At 44.5% G+C, this 17,154-nt stretch overlaps 1 protein-coding gene across 2 annotated transcripts in view; it reads left to right on the top strand.

Annotated features, from left to right (window-relative positions):
* Positions 1-17,154, top strand: part of LOC139371109 (S-adenosylhomocysteine hydrolase-like protein 1) — a 62,553-nt gene that overhangs the window by 24,961 nt on the left and 20,438 nt on the right. The window contains exons 2-3 of one of the 2 annotated variants that reach the window (XM_071111185.1): positions 14,934-15,045; positions 15,131-15,274. The gene's annotated coding sequence lies outside the window, so the exon portion shown is untranslated. The remainder of the gene's footprint in view (positions 1-14,933; positions 15,046-15,130; positions 15,275-17,154) is intronic. The other variant, XM_071111186.1, reaches the window with a different exon arrangement.

Below are 17,154 nucleotides of genomic sequence, written 5' to 3'. Positions count from 1 at the left end.
CGCTGGAATTTATGGGAACACTGCCAACTTGGCACTTGTCCTGCCTCTAGACAGCAAAACTAAACTTAAGAAATCAATGCTCACTATTATACTGTTTGTGTCAGACACCCTAAGTAATGTGTGGGCTGCAAATATTAAGGATGTCCTTTGTTTGCAGGTGTCTGTGGCTCGGTGTATGTCTGTTTGTAGTCTCTAAAATGGTCCATCTGAGACAAGGGACCAAAGACAATTACATTAGCGGGGCGGCAGGTAGACTAGTGGTTAAAGTGTTGGACTTCTAACTGAAAGGTTGCAAGATCGAATCCCCGAGCTGACAAGGTAAACATCTGTCATTCTGCCCCTGAACAAGGCAGTTAACCCACTGTTCCTAGGCTGTCATTGAAAATAAGAATTTGTTCTTAACTGACTTGCCTAGTTAAATGAAGGTAACATTTTAAATATTGCATAATGGACTAAATACCACTACAGTTTCCACCACTGTCAACTGAGTGTTAACCTTGAATAGAGATTTATCGATTGGATTTACATGTTTGCGCTTTGTCATGCCCTATAGAATCCATGTTGCGGAAAACGTGTGCGGAATCATGAAGAAAAACGGAATTCAACAGTGTAAAAAAGTGGATGGAACCTAGTAGGAAATCAACTAAAAGTGTTGAACTTAATAGAAAATGCATTAATTTGCCCAAGTTAATCATAAGACATATGAACTAAATGCATTAGTGATTTGTATTTTACAACAACCTTCTGAAAATGTGTTCTTAACTGACTTGCCTAGATAAATAAATAAAAAATTTAAAACATTTCGGAAAGTATTCAGACCCCTTCCCCTTTTCCACATTTTGTTACGATACAACCTTATTTTAAAATAGATTAAATAAAAATAGTTCCTCAACAATCTACACACAATCCCATAATGACAAAGTTTTTGGAAATGTTAGTACATTTTATAATACGAAATGTAAAAAACGTATTTACATAAGTATTCAGCCCCTTTGCTATGAGACTCGAAATTGAGCTCCGGTGCATCCTGTTTCTATTGATCATCCTTGATGTTTCTACAACTTGATTTGAGTCCACCTGTGGTAAATTCAATTGATTGGACATGATTTGGAAAGGTACACACCTGTCTATATAAAGTCCCACAGTTGACAGTGCATGTCAGAGCAAAAACCAAGCCATGAGGTTGAAGAAATTGTCCGTAGAGCTCAGAGACAGGATTATGTCGAGGCACAGATCTGGGGAAGGGTACCAAAGTTCCATTGTGGGGTTGGGAGAACCTTCCAGAAGGACAACCATCTCTGCAGCACTCCACCAATCGGGCCTTTATGGTAGAGTGACCAGACGGAATTCACTCCTCAGTAAAAGGCACATGACAGCCTGCTTGGAGTTTGCCAAACGCCACCTAAAGGACTCCCAGACCATGAGAAACAAGTTCTCTAGTCTGATGAAACCAAGATTGAACTATTTGGCCTGAATGCCAAGTGTCATGTCTGGAGGAAACCAGGCACCGCTCATCACCTGGTCAATACCATCCCTACAGTGAAGCATGGTGGTGGCAGAATCATGCTGTGGGGATGCTTTTCAGGGTCTGGGAGACTATTCAGGATCAAGGGGAAACATGAATGGAGCAAAGTACAGAGATCCCAGATAAACCTGCTCCAGAGCGCACAGGATCTCAGACTGGGTGCGAAGGTTCACCTTCCAACAGGACAACGACCCTAAGCACACAGCCAAGACAACATAGGCTTTGGGACAAGTCTCTGAATGTCCATGAGTGGCCCAGCCAGACCCCGGACTTGAACCCGATCTAACATCTCTGGAGAGACCTGCAAATAGCTGTGCAGTGACGCTCCCCATCCAACCTGACATAGCTTGAGAGGATCTGCAGAGAAGAATGGGAGAAACTCCCCAAATACAGGTGTGCCACGCTTATGGCGTCATACCCAAGAAGACTTAAGGCTGTAATCGCTGCCAAAAGTGCTTCAACAAAGTACTGAGTAAAGGGTCTGAATACTTAGGTAAATGTAATATTTTTATTTGATTTTTAATACATTTGCAAAAATGTCTAAACCTGTTCTTTCTTTGTCATTATGGGGTATTGTGTGTAGATTGATGCGGGGAAACCATTTAATCTAGTTTGGAATAAGGCTGTAACAAAAACTAAATGTGGGAAAAGTGAATGGGTCTGAATAGATTCTAAATGCGCTGTAGATGGTAAGTAACACTTTCCCAAAAACCTTCTCAAATAAATGTTAACTACAAAGTAACCTATTCCTAGCTGGCAGAATTATAGCATGATTCTTTGCGTCAAGCCATTGGCCATTTGGTTAGCAAACTCTGCAATCACATGAGTGCTACAGGAACACCGCTAACCAAACAACAGACTCTGGCTGGTGTACACTTGCATTAAAGGGTCATTTTTCCCCAGAACTCAAGTGGTCTCCTGGTGTGGTTTAGGCATTGTTGTGGACTTAGAATGTCCAATTTGGTTGTTTTTCTATTTAAAAAGTCAGATTTTTTGAGAGTGAAATCCTAAAAACCAGAAATGGAAACCTGGAAAACTAAATTAAGAAAATGGAATTTGGGGAAAATGTTTTTATTTTCTAGGCCCTACCTATTGGTACTTTATCCTCTATACCGACACAATTGTTTGGGGAATGTTTTTGTGCAAAATGGTTAGAGCAATTTGCCATCGATGAGTGAAAATCAAACAAGACCTTGGTCTGAAGTTCATTAATGGTCCCACTGCCCTCAATCCATGTAAAGACCCTCTGGCATGCTAACATTCAGTACATATCCAGCGTCCCTCTCTGGCCTCCAGCCGCCCTCTCCCTCTCGTCCCTCTCTGGCCTCCAGCCGCCCTCTCCCCTCCAGCCGCAGTTTAACATGCTAATGTTCTCACTGGATTCTTCAAATACTGGGGAGATTATCCCACATTAACCTCTGGCTCTGTTTAGACTTCCCCAGTAACTGCATGTAGAATGAAGAGTGGGTCAGCCAAGCATGTCTTGGCTATGAGAGGGGTCACTGCCAATGAGAGATCTATTAGGTCAAATCACTGCACTCTATATTCTTCTGTAAACTGGTAATCTCTGTATTTCCATCACAAGACCCACTGGTTGATGATTATTTATAAAACCCTCTTAGGTCTCACTTCCCCCCTATCTGAGATATCTACTGCAGCCCTCATCCTCTACAAACAACACCCGTTCTGCCAGTCACACTATGTTAAAGGTCCCCAAAGCACACACATCCCTGGGTCACTCGTCTTTTCATTTTGCTGCAGCTAGCGACTGGAACGAGCTGCAACAAACACTCAAACTGGACAGTTTCATCTCAATCTCTTCATTCAAAGACTCAATCATGGACACTCTTACTGACAGTTGTGGCTGCTTTGCGTGATGTATTGTTGCCTCTACCTTCTTGCCCTTTGTGCTGTTGTCTGTGCCCAATAATGTTCGTACCATGTTGTTGTGTTGCTAACTTGCTTCCATGCTGTGTTGTCATGTGTTGCTGCCATGCTATGTTGTTGTCTTTAGGTCTCTCTTTATGTTGTTGTCTCTCTCTTGTCGTGATGTGTGTTTTTGTCCTATATTTTTATTTTTAATCCCAGCCCCTGTCCCCGCAGGAGGCCTTTTGGTAGGTAGGCCGTCATTATAAAATTAGAATTTGTTCTTAACTGACTTTCCTAGTTAAATAAAGGTTAAAATAATAAAAATATCAAAATATTAAGATTGTAGTTTTCTAAACACTGGGAGCTATCAAAGACCCAAGAAGCTATAGGACCTTTTTTGCTAAGCATAGGCTATTTGTGTTCATCCTGAGCAGAAAGAGGTTTATATCTTAGCATTCTTGTGTTGTGTGACATGGGTGATGTTTTATTTTGTCATGATTCATAACACATTACCTGGAATTGTGACACCACCAGCACACATGCACAATCCCTGTGGTGAACCAGGTGTTTCTCATGTGAATCTGGGTTTTGTTATTTAAATATTTTTTGTTTTTTTTCTGTTTTTTTTCTTCCGTTTTTTTCTTCAACTTTAGTTTCAATTAGTTTTCAGACTTGATTTACTAGTTTTTATTTATACTGAACAACAATATAAATGCAACATGCAACAATTTCAATGATTTTACAGAGATACCATTCATATAAGGAAATTGGTCAATTTAAATAAATACATTAGGCCCTAATTTATGTATTTCACATGACTGGGCAGGGGCGCGGCAATGGGTGTGCCTGGGAAGGCATAGGCCCACCCACTTGGGATCCAGGCCCACCCACTGGGGCTCAAGTACCCGGCCAATCAGAACAAGTTTTTCCCCACAAGGGCTTTATTACAGATAGAAATACTCCTCAGTTTCATCAGCTGTCCAGGTGGCCGGTCTCAGACGATCCCGCAGGTAAAGAAGCCGGATGTGGAGGTCCTGGTCTGGTGTGGTTACATGTGGTCTACTGCCAAATTCTCTAAAATGACATTGTAGGCAGCTTATGGTAGAGAAATTAACATTAAATTACCTGGCAACAGCTCTGGTGGACATTGCTGCAGTCGGCATGTCAATTGCACTCTCCCTCAGCTTGAGACATCTGTGGAATTGTGTTGTGTGACAAAACTGCACATTTTAGAGTGGCCTTTTTACTGTCCCCAGCACAAGGTGCACCTGTGTAATGATCATGCTGTTTAATCAGCTTCTTGTTATGCTGCGGCTGTCAGGTGGATGGATTATATTGGCAAAATGTTCACTAACAGGGATGTAAACACATTTGTGCACAAAATGTGAGCGAAATAAGCTTTTTGTGCATATGGAACATTTTGGGGATATTTTATTTCAGCTCATGAAACAGGGGTCAAACACTTTACCTGTTGCTTATATATTTTTGTTTAGTATACTTTGTTTGATTTAAAAACATTTAATTACATTTTTATATTTAGTTTTAGTGTTGGGGACAGAAAGTAGCCAATGCGTGGGAGGCTAAGAGCCATTTGTAGGCCTATGTTTTGTTTTTTGGGGGGTGGGTGTCACTTCGTGCCACTGGGGAGCAGTAATATATAAGGTGATGGACCATAGACTTGGATAGACAGAACATCTGTATCTATGTCATGATGGCGTCTGTGAGAGCATGGGCAGCGCCATTGAGACCATCTCCATCTTGAAATAGCCAATTTCCTTCTTCACAAGTAAAACTCATTGGCTGATCCATCCTGATGACCCTGCTGTCATAAATACAACCGGGTCATCAGTTCATGCCAAACGGGTCAGGAGGGATTAGCCAATGAAGTTGGAAGTCCCGCCCAGTTGACTAAATCAAAATGGTGACAGTTCTCAATGGTGCTGACCATGCTAGCACAGGCTTTTGGACACTAATGGTTTCCTAACCCTCTTCTAGGCCCCCCCAGACGTTTCACATTTTTGTTTTAACCTTAAACTGGCACACCTGACTCAATTAGTCCTCAAGCCTTTGACTAATTGAATAAAGTGTGCAAGTTTAGGGTGAAAACAAAAATGTGCAACGTCTGCGGGGGGCCTGAGGAGAGGGTTGTTGAAACCCTGCTAGAGGACTCCATATATCTTCATGGCCAGGACATACAGCACCAGTCAAAAGTTTGGACATACCTACTCATTCAAGGGTTTTTCTTTATTTTTACTTTTTTCTACATTGTAGAATAATAGTGAAGTCATCAAACTATGAAATAGCGCACATGGAATGTGTTTAATAAATCAAAAGATATTTTAGAATCTTCAAGTAGCCACCCTTTTGCCTTAATGACAGCTTTGCACACTCTTGGCATTCTCTCAATCAGCTTCATGAGGTTATCACCTGGAATGCATTTCAATTAACAGGTGTGCCTTGTTAAAAGTTAATTTGTAGAATTTCTTCTTAATGCGTTTGAGCCCATCACTTGTGTTGTGACAAGGTAGAGGTGGTATACAGAAGAGGGCCCTATTTGATAGAAGACCAAGTCCATATTATGGCAAGAACAGCTCAAATAAGCAAAGAGAAACATTCCATCATAACTTTAAGACATGATGGTCAGTCAATAGGGAACATTTCAAGAACTTTGAAAGTTTCTTCAAGTGCAGTTGCAAAAACCATCAAGCGCTATGATGACTGGCTCTCATGAGGACCGTCATAGGAAAGGAAGACCCAGTTACCTCTGCTGCAGAGGATACGTTCATTAGAATTACCAGCCTCAGAAATTGCAGCCCAAATAAATTCTTCACAGATTTCAAGTAACTTAAACATCTCAAAATCAACTGTTCAGAGGACACTGCGTCAATCAGGCCTTCATGGCCGAATTGCTGCAGAGAAACCATTACTAAAGGACCAATAAGCAAAAGAGATTTGCTTGGTCCAAGAAACACAAGTAATAGACATTAGACCGGTGGAAATCGGTGCTTTTTTCGGATGAGTCCAAAATTGAGATTTTTGGTTCCAATCGCCATGTCTTTGTGAGACGCAGAGTAGGTGTTCGGATGATCACTGCATGTGTGGTGTTTAGTGTGAAGCATGGAGGAGGAGGTGTGATAGTGCTTTGCTGGTGACACTGTCTGTGATGTATTTAGAATTCAAGGCACACTTAACCAGCATGGCTACCACAGCATTCTGCAGCGATACGCCATCCCATCTGGTTTGTGCTTACTCGGATGATCATTTGTTTTTCAACAGGACAATGACCCAACACACGTCCAGGCTGTGTAACCCAATTGAGATGGTTTGGGATGAGTTGAACCACAGAGGTGTAGGAAAAGCAGCCAATAAATGCTCAGCATATGTGGGATCTCCTTCAAGACGGTTGGAAAAGTATTCCAGTATTAAATAAGGTGGAAAGACACTCTCTTGCTCATGTTTACACCAATCCAATGTTTTTATATTAGTAGATGTAAGATGAATCAAGTATTTTTTATCTGACAAAGAGAGGAAAAAACAACAAATTATGTCATGGCACATTTAACATGTTATGTTTATGTAATATTAAACATGTATATCTCAATGTCCCTTTCAAATAGGGTTAATAAAAACGTAGGCAATACAAAGTTTCTTCACAAATCTATCAGTTCAGAGAGGTGGTCGTTCGGTTTCTCAAGCCTGATGACAGTTGTCCACAGACAGTATTCTATATCACCACGAACGGTTGGAATGCAGGGGCAGAAACCAGTGCCACAGTGTGGATAAACCGCCATCCTTTGCCTGCCAGAACTGGAGAGGTGACGCTGTGAACATGCCCCCATATACCTTTTCCAGGTATTTCCACAGATCACACGGGACACATAATGTCCTGCCAGGTTGACCCTCCGGCTGGACAGTGACCTCAGACACAATCACAACCTCAGGAGGCTATTTTTCTGAATCAATATTGTTGAGATGCTTGCTGAATTTATCGTATTGGCATCTTCCTGGGGTCCTGCTGCTCCACGGCTGTACTCTCTGAATTTGCTGAAGTACAATAGACTCCGCTTCCCTCATCAGTGGCTCCATTTCTGTTGAGCGAAGTGCCAGAGAAACACTTGGATCCATCAGGCAAGCTGCTGCAGGGGTGGATCGAAGATGGCTGCAAGACGATTCAGTATGCAGTGGTGTAAAATACTTAAGTAGTACTTTAAAGTATTTCAAGCATTATAAGCATTTCATAAGTGTCAAAGGCTTTTATTGACAATTACATGAAGTTGATGCAAGAGTCAATATTTGCAGTGTTGACCCTTCTTTTTCAAGACTTCTGCAATCCGCCCTGGCATACTGTCAATTAACTTCTGGGCCACACCCTGACTGATGGCAGCCCATTCTTACATAATCAATGCTTGGAGTTTGTCAGAATTTGTGGGTTTTTGTTTGTCCACCCGCCTCTTGACGATTGACCAAAAGTTCTCAATGGGATTAAGGTCTGGGGAGTTTCCTGGCCATGGACCCAAAATATTGATGCTTTGCTCCCCGAGCCACTTAGTTATCACTTTTGCCTTATGGCAAGGTGCTCCATCATGCTGGAAAAGGCATTGTTCGTCACCAAACTGTTCCTGGATGGTTGGGAGAAGTTGCTCTTGGAGGATGTGTTGGTACCATTCTTTATTCATGGCTGTGTTCTTAGGCAAAATTGTGAGTGAGCCCACTCCCTTGGCTGAGAAGCAACCCCACACATGAATGGTCGCAGGATGCTTTACTGTTGGCATGACGGAGGACTGATGGTAGTGCTCACATTGTCTTCTCCAGACAAGCTTCTTTCCAGATGACCCAAACAATCGGAAAGGGGATTCATCAGAAAAAATTACTTTACCCCAGTCTTCAGCAGTCCAATCCCAGTACCTTTTGCAGAATATCAGTCTGTCCCTGATGTTTTTCCTGGAGAGAAGTGGCTTCTTTGCTGCCCTTCTTGACACCAGGCCTCACTGTGCATGCAGATGCACTCACACCTGCCTGCTGCCATTCCTGAGCAAGCTCTGTGGTGCCCCGATCCCGCAGCTGAATCAACTTTAGGAGGCGGTCCTGGTGCTTGCTGGACTTTCTTGGGTGCCCTGAATCCTTCTTCACAACAATTGAACCCCTCTCCTTGAAGTTCTTGATGATCCGATAAATGGTTGATTTAGGTGCAATCTTACTGGCAGTAATATACTTGCTGTGAAGCCCTTTTTGTGCTAAGCAATGATGACGGCACGTGTTTCCTTGTAGGTAACCATGATTGACAGAGGAAGAACAATGATTCCAAGCACCACCCTCCTTTTGAAGCTTCCAGTCTGTTATTCAAACTCAATCAGCATGACAGAGTGATCTCCAGCCTTGTCCTCGTCAACACTCACACCTGTGTTAACAAGAGAATCACTGACATGATGTCAGCTGGTCCTTTTGTGGCAGGGCTGAAATGCAGTGGAAATGTTTTTGGGGGATTCAGTTCATTTGCATGGCAAAGAGGGACTTTGCAATTAATTGCAATTCATCTGATCACTCTTCATAAAATTCTGGAATATATGCAAATTTCCGTCAAACAAACTGAGGCAGCAGACTTTGTGAAAAATGTATATATGTGTCATTCTCAAAACTTTTGGCCACGACTGTACATCCCTTAAGCAAATATTGTAATTTTTACTCCATACATTTTCCTTGATGCCCAAAAGTACTCTTTACATTTTGAATGCTTAGCAGGACAGGAAAATAGTCAAATTCATGCACTTATCAACCGAACATCCCTGGTCATCCCTACTGCCTCTGATCTGGCGGACTCACTAAACACACATGCATGTGTAAATTATGTCTGAATATTGGAGTGTGCACGTGGCTTTCTGTAAATAAAATAAAAAAACAAGAAAATGCCATCTGGTTTGCTTAATATAAGGAATTTGAAATGATTTAGACTTACTTTTGATACTTTAGTATATTTTAAACCAAATACTTTTAGACTTTTTACTCAAGTAGAATTTTGCTGGGTGACTTTTACATGAGTAATTTTCTATTAAGGTATCTTTACTTTTCCTCAAGTATGATAGTTGGGTACTTTTTCCACCACTGTCAGTATAAACTGACCATCCTACCGATCCTCGACTTCGGTGATGTCATCTATAAAATAGCCTCCAACACTCTACTCAACAAACTGGATGCAGTCTATCACAGTGCCATCCGTTTTGTCACCAAAGCTCCATACACTACCCACCATTGCGACCTGTACGCTCTCGTTGGTTGGCCCTCGCTTCATACTCGTCGCCAAACCCACTAGCTACAGGTTATCTACAAGTCTCTGCTAGGTAAAGCCCCGCCTTATCTCAGCTCACTGGTCACCATAGCAGCACCCACTCGTAGCACGCGATCCAGCAGGTATATCTCACTGGTCACCCCCAAAGCCAATTCCTCCTTTGGTCGTCTTTCGTTCCAGTTCTCTGCTGCCCATGACTGGAACGAATTGCAAAAATCTCTGAAGCTGGAGACTCACATCTCCCTCACTAGCTTTAAGCACCAGCTGTCAGAGCATTTTACAGATCACTGCACCTGTACTTAGCCTATCTGTAAACAGCCCATCTACCTACCTCATCCCCATACTGGTATTTGTTTATTTATTTTGCTCCTTTGCACCCCAGTATCTCTACCTGCACATTCATCTTCTGCCGATCTACCATTCCAGTGTTTAATTGTTATATTGTAATTACTTCGCCACCATGGCCTATTTATTTCCTTAACTTACCTCATTTGCACTCACTGTATATAGACTTTTTGTTTTCTTTTGTTCTACTGTATTATTGACTGTGTTTTGTTTATTCCATGTGTAACTCTGTGTTGTTGTATGTGTCGAATTGCTACGCTTTAACTTGGCCAGGTAGAAGTTGCAAATGAGAACTTGTTCTCAACTAGCCTACCTGGTTAAATAAAGGTGAAATATATATATATTTTTTTTCAAATACATGCGCAGCGCTTACGCAGTGACTTCAGTAGGACCTGTGGCAACTGTTTTGCAACACTAGTTCACTGCAAGTGTTCCTCAAGTTTAAAAATGCACAGCACCACATAAGACAGCAACTGGCTGTCAGTTTGAAGTTGGTCGTTGAGGACTTCGAACGACTCCAACAACTTCAGAAGCTGCTCTAGCTTGGCCCAGTCACGCTCCGTGCTTGCCCTCAGATTTCTTCCCTTTTATCTAGTGATAGTGATGCACAAGCTAGACCTATTTGAAACCTCGGCATCTACTGGCAATATTTACCCGTCATATTCAGAAGCTCGAAAACCCCATTCGAAATAAAGCTTAAACCCCATTTTTAGATTTTTTTTATGTTTAAAAGGAAAAAAATAAACAATTTGATGGTTTTATTTTAGTTTGTTTTACAGACAACGATAATCATTTCGGCATAGTTTGTTTTTTATTTCTATTTCAGTTTACTAACATTTTTCCAGTTTTTTTTTCAGTTTCAGTTTTTGTTAACTACAATAACCTTGAAGAATTACTTCTTACCTCAGTGAGCCACGAAATTCCTAGTTTTGAAGAACTTTACTAGAAGCTGTGCCACGACATTTTCCACCGCATGGGCCAGCCCCCTAGCAATTCGAGTTCTTGCTAATGAGTTTCAACCCCTTGTCATTTGAGTGACTGCTTGTAAGATGCATACACAGCAGAGCAAGAGAGCGCAATGATGTGGTGCACATATGTAGTACACCATTATCGGGTACCACTTTTGGCTCGTGAGTGCTACTTTCATAACTACTGGCTAAAAAGTATACAAAAGCACCAGAGAATCTCTGAATCTCACCAGATAATCTCTTTAACCCATTTTTATTTCTAGTGTATAGCAGGGCTCTCCAACCCTGTTTCTGGGTTTTTGTTTCAACACCAGTTGTAACCAACTTCATTTGGTTTATCAACCATCTGATTATTTTAATCCGGTGCGCAAGATTAGGATTGGAACAAAAACCTACGGGATGGTAGCTCTCCAGGAAAAAGGTTGGAGAGTCCTGCTTTATAGGCCTATTTCTTGTTCCTCAAAAACTATAAAACTGGCCAACTGGACACACCATGGAAATTGTACTTGGAATAATAGCCTTGCCAGTTCAGTGGAACTCTTATTTCTATGCTAAGCCTCTTCTAAGGTGCAAGATGTCACACACCACTAAATATGGCTTTTGAACTTTTGAAGTTCCTCTGATCTGGCAAGGTGTAACGATCTGGGTGTAGTGGGTGCAAAGTCAGGAGCAGGAAACAGAGAGTTCAAGGAAGTGCTCTTTTAATGCACACACAGTGAACATAGGCCACCCCACAAAACACTGGGCGCTCACAAAAACAAATGCCCCAAACACGGGAACTAAAACAGTCCAGCAAAACCCGCGAACAGGAAAAAACATGTTAGTCTCAAACATGCACAAATGTCACACAAACAATCCCGCACAAAGAACAGGCGGGCCGGCTGGCTAATAAAGCCCAACTAATCACCACAGTACATAACAGGTGTAACCAATGAACAGGCAAGGAGGGGGAGGAAAGAATCAGTGGCAGCTAGTAGGCCGGCGACGACGACCGCCGAGCGCCACCCGAACGGGAAGGAGTCGTGACGCGGTGTCAGCGCGCGGCTCCAGCAGCGCGTTGACACCGGCCTCGAGGTTGACCGGAGGGTCAAAACCCTTAACATTGACGGATCCAAAATGTCCCCCACCGGTACCAAGCACCTCTCCTCCGGACTGTACCCCTCCCAGTCCACGAGGTACTGCAGGCCCCTCACCCGGTGTCTCGAGTCCAGAATGGCCCGTATTGTGTATGCCGGGGACCCCTCAATGTCCAGAGGGGGAGGAGGCAGGTCCGGCACCTCACAGTCCTGTAGGGGACCAGCTACCACCGGCCTGAGGAGAGACGCATGAAACGAGGGGTTAATGCGATAATAGGAAGGGAGTTGTAATCGATAACACACCTCGTTTATTCTCCTCAGGACTTTGAAGGACTCACTGCGGCCCCAGCTTCCAGCAGGGCAAGCGGAGGGGTAGGTTTCGGGTCGAGAGCCAGACCCTGTCCCCCGGTATAAACACGGGCGCCTCACTGCGGTGGCGGTCAGCACTCCTTTTCTGCCGTCCACTGGCTTGTTGGAGGGATTCCTGGATGTCCCTCCTGGTCTCCTTGGAGCGCTGCACCCATTCCTCCACCGCAGGAGCCTCGGTCTGGCTCGGATGCCATGGTGCCAGGACTGGCTGGTACCCCAACACACACTGAAATGGGGACACGTTAGTAGAGGAGTGGCGTAGTGAGTTCTGGGCCATCTCAGCCCAGGGGATGTATCTCGCCCACTCCCCTGGCCGGTCTTGGCAATACGACCGCAGAAACCTACCCACCTCCTGGTTCACTCTCTCCACCTGCCCATTACTCTCGGGGTGATAACTGGAGGTCAGGCTGACCGAGACCCCCAGACGCTCCATGAACGCCCTCCATACCCGGGACGTGAACTGGGGACCCCGATCAGAGACGATGTCCTCCGGCACCCCGTAGTGCCGGAAGACGTGGGTGAATAATGCCTCCGCAGTCTGTAGGGCTGTAGGGAGACCGGGCAACGGGAGGAGACGGCAGGACTTAGAGAACCGATCCACAATCACCCAACCGTAGTGTTCCCCTGAGACGGGGGGAGATCGGTCAGGAAATCTACGGATAGGTGCGACCATGGCCGTTGTGGAACGGGGAGGGGTTATAACGTCCCTCTAGGAAGGTGCCTAGGAGCCTTACTCTGGAGACATAAACCCTAACGTCCCTAGCCAAGGTGGACCACCAATACCTCTCCAGGAGGCTCCCTACTGTCCTTGCCACCCCAGGGCGATCCGAGGAGGGTAGTACGTGAGCCCACCGAATCAGTTGGTCCCGGACACCAAGCGGCACGTACTTCCGCCCAGCCAGACATTGAGGAGGCGCGGGCTCCGCCCGTAACGCCCGCTCAATGTCCAAGTCCACCTCCCATACCACTGGTGCCATCAGCCTCGAGGCGGGAAGGATGGGAGTAGGCTCGGTGGACCGATCCTCCGTGTCGTAAAGGCGGCACAGTGCATCAGCCTTTACGTTCTGGGAGCCCGGTCTATATGACAACGTAAAACGTAATCGGGTGAAGAACATGGCCCACCTTGCCTGATGTGGGTTCAGTCTCCTAGCTGCCCGAATATACTCCAGATTCTGGTGGTCGGTCCTGATGAGAAAGGGGTGCTTAGCCCCCTCAAGCCAGTGTCTCCACACCTTCAGATCCCTGACCACCGCTAACAACTCCGGGTCCCCCACATCATAGTTACGCTCCGCTGGAATGAGCTTCCTCGAGAAGAAAGCGCAGGGGCGGAGTTTTGGTGGCGTACCCGAGCGCTGTGATAGCACGGCACCCACCCCAGCCTCGGACACGTCCACCTCCACTATGAATGCTAGAGAGGGGTCCGGGTGCGCCAACACGGGTGCATCCGTAAACAGCGCCTTCAACCTGTTGAAAGCTCTGTCCGCCTCTGCTGACCACCGCAAACGCACCAGGCCCCCCTTCAGCAGTGAGGTAATGGGAGCCGCTACCTGGCCAAAACCCCGGATAAACCTCCGGTAGTAGTTGGCAAAACCCCAAAACTGCTGCACCTCCTTTACCGTGGTCGGCCAATTACGCACGGCCTTAATGTGGTCACATTCCATCACCACCCCCGAGGTGGAAATGCAATAACCCAGGAAGGAGACGGCTCGTTTGGAGAACACACACTTCTCAGCCTTGACCTATAGGTCATGCTCCAGCAGTATACCAAGCACCTTGCATACCAGAGACACATGCGCGGCGCTGGTGGCTGAGTAGATCAGAATGTCATCGATATAAACAAACACTCCCTGCCCGTGCAGGTCCCTGAGAATCTCGTCTACAAAGGACCGCCAAGCGCCACCAAAACGGGAAGGGGAACCACCTTCGGTAGGCTATTATTCCAAGTACAATTTCCATGGTTTGTCCAGTTGGCCAGTTTTATAGTTAGAAGTGACTTCACTTTTCAATTAACAGCAGTATTTTGGGTTACATAACACGTTTATTTTGGATTCCATGCAATAAATATAGAAGCTCACCTTTTCAAGATAGTACACTGACACATATCAAGGTAATCCTAAGTAACTATCACACTTCACTCTCTCCTCTCCACTTTAAGACAAGTCTGCATGTAAACAAACTAGGCCACAAGCACATACCCAATTCAGCTCCAAAAGCACACCACAGTGGTTTATCTGTGAAAGCATTCAAAATTCTAGTGCTCTCTCAGAATAAGGAATCTGTTCATTTCTATCTCAAGGCTGACATACATATATACTACACCCCTGATGTACAGATCTATTAGCAATGGAATACCTTTAGGCTACTGTTACATGGAAAGTATTGTTATTCTTATAGGTGTAGGGTGATTTCTTGAGACCAGATCTTCTAATCTTTTGATCCATGTTTCAAGTGAATTGAAGTTAGGGATGTATAAATTGTACTCTCTTTTGCTCCTTCAGTAAATCCAGTTTGTGGAAGACAAGCAAGAGTTCAGCAGGTTTCCTACCAAGGCAGGACGACGCTCCCTGTCTCGATCGATCTCTCAGTCATCCACCGACAGCTACAGTTCAGGTACTATACACACACAAGCACACAGCTATGAATGGATTGCTTGACCCCTTTCTTGCTGACCTTTCCTATCGGTCTGATTTCTCAGCTGCGTCCTACACGGACAGCTCTGACGATGAAACTTCACCACGGGACAAAATACAGGTCAATTCCAAGGGCACCAACGACTTCTGTGTGAAGAACATCAAACATGCCGAATTTGGTCGCCGCGAGATTGAGATTGCAGAACAAGGTAGGATAACATGGTTCTGTGACCTGTCACCTCTCACACAAAGAACAATACAAGACAATCAGTGACCAGTGATAAACGTCAACATCCCAAGGGTGCTCCCAGGTATAAGTAGTACTGGTTGTTGGTTATTTAAAGCATGTTCTTGAAATTTGCTGTCTTATGGCATGAATCTCTTAGGCGACTCAATGGGTAAGGCTCTTTGATCCTAGGTAATATCGGGAAATGTCAATTAAACCACTACTGGCGTCAATCAGGTTGCAATGAGCAACAAATACATTTCTGTGAACAAGGGACAGTAAAGTATATTTACATCTAAATATTGCTCTTGCCAGGACTTTGGGTCTGTTGCGCGGAAATGTACTAGAGTCTCACCCTCCAAGGCAAGGATTGGCCAAGTCAGATTGACAGAGACACTGATTGGAGGGGAGAGTCTGTCATAAGAAAGAACAGCATCGCTCAGTTCTGTGCATAACTGAAATACTCCAGCAGCTAGAGTCTAGCTTGTTATCTGTATTAAGATTGTTATGTATATTTAGATTGGTTGAGGTCAATCTGTCTGCAGATATGGCTTCTGCTCTTAAGGGATTCAGAAACGACTGCTGTGTCGTATTATTAGGCTTTTCTCTGGTTTCGCTGATCAGTCATTCGAAGTGCAACTACATCACATCAGAGAGAGAGAGAAACATAGTGAGCTCCAAAAGTGTTGGGACAGTGACACATTTTTTGTTGTTTTGGCTCTGTACTCCAGACTTTGGATTTGAAATTATACAACAACTATAAGGTTAAAGTGTAGACTGTCAGCTTTAAGTTGGGTATTTTCAACTATTTAGAAATTACAGCACTTTTTGTCATTGGCCCCATTTTAGGGAACCAAAAGTATTGGGACAAATTCTTTTGAAAAATTTTTTTTTACCCCTTTTTCTCTCCAATTTCGTGGTATCCAATTGTTGTAGTAGCTACTATGTTGTCTCATCGCTAGAGACGAAGGTTGAAAGTCATGCGTCCTCCGATACACAACCCAACCAAGCCGCACTGCTTCTTAACACAGCACGCATCCAACCCGGAAGCCAGCCGCACCAATGCGCCGGAGGAAACACCGTGCACCTGGCCACCTTGGTTAGCGCACACTGCGCCCAGCCCGCCACAGGAGTCGCTGGTGCGCGATGAGACAAGGACACCCCTACCGACCAAGCCCTAACCCGGGCGACGCTAGGCCAATTGTGCGTCGCCCCACGGACCTCCCGGTCGCCCCACGGACCTCCCGGTCGCGGCCGGTTACGACAGAGCCTGGGCGCGAACCCAGGAACTCTGATGGCACAGCTGGCGCTGCAGTACAGCGCCCTTAACCACTGCGCCACCTGGGAGGCCCATATTGGGACAAATTCATGTGTATTAAATTAGTTTTTATTAGTTGGTCCCATATTCCTAGCACGTAATGATTACATCAAGCTTGTGACTCAAACTTGTTGGATGCATGATGAGTGAGAAAGTTAGAAACCCCCAAAATAGGCTAACCTCTCACCATTACAATAAGAGGGGATGTTAGCATTTTTTTGGGGGGGGGGGGGGGGGGTGTAGGATATTTATACCTCTAACTTTCTCCCTTATCATTATTCACAATTCATTCAGGATGGTCAGTAATCATGGTAGCATCCCACATTAATGGAGAAGTGTTTAGAAACATTATATTCTTAATTACAATAAAAGTGACTCCAGAATTATTATTCTTTACCATTCATTTCTATTGGGCACATAATAATCTGAAACACAACCAAAACAAATAGCGGAGTAGAGTCACAAACTTGATGTAGCATGCAATGACTATGAGTATGGGACCAAATACTTACCTATTAACTACTTTAATAAACATATAAGTACAT

Source organism: Oncorhynchus clarkii, chromosome 17 (genome assembly GCF_045791955.1).
Source record: "Oncorhynchus clarkii lewisi isolate Uvic-CL-2024 chromosome 17, UVic_Ocla_1.0, whole genome shotgun sequence".
NCBI classification, from domain to species: domain Eukaryota; kingdom Metazoa; phylum Chordata; class Actinopteri; order Salmoniformes; family Salmonidae; genus Oncorhynchus; species Oncorhynchus clarkii.
The sequence above is the reverse complement of the archived record's forward strand: the minus strand, read 5'-3'. Positions and strand labels throughout refer to the sequence as shown.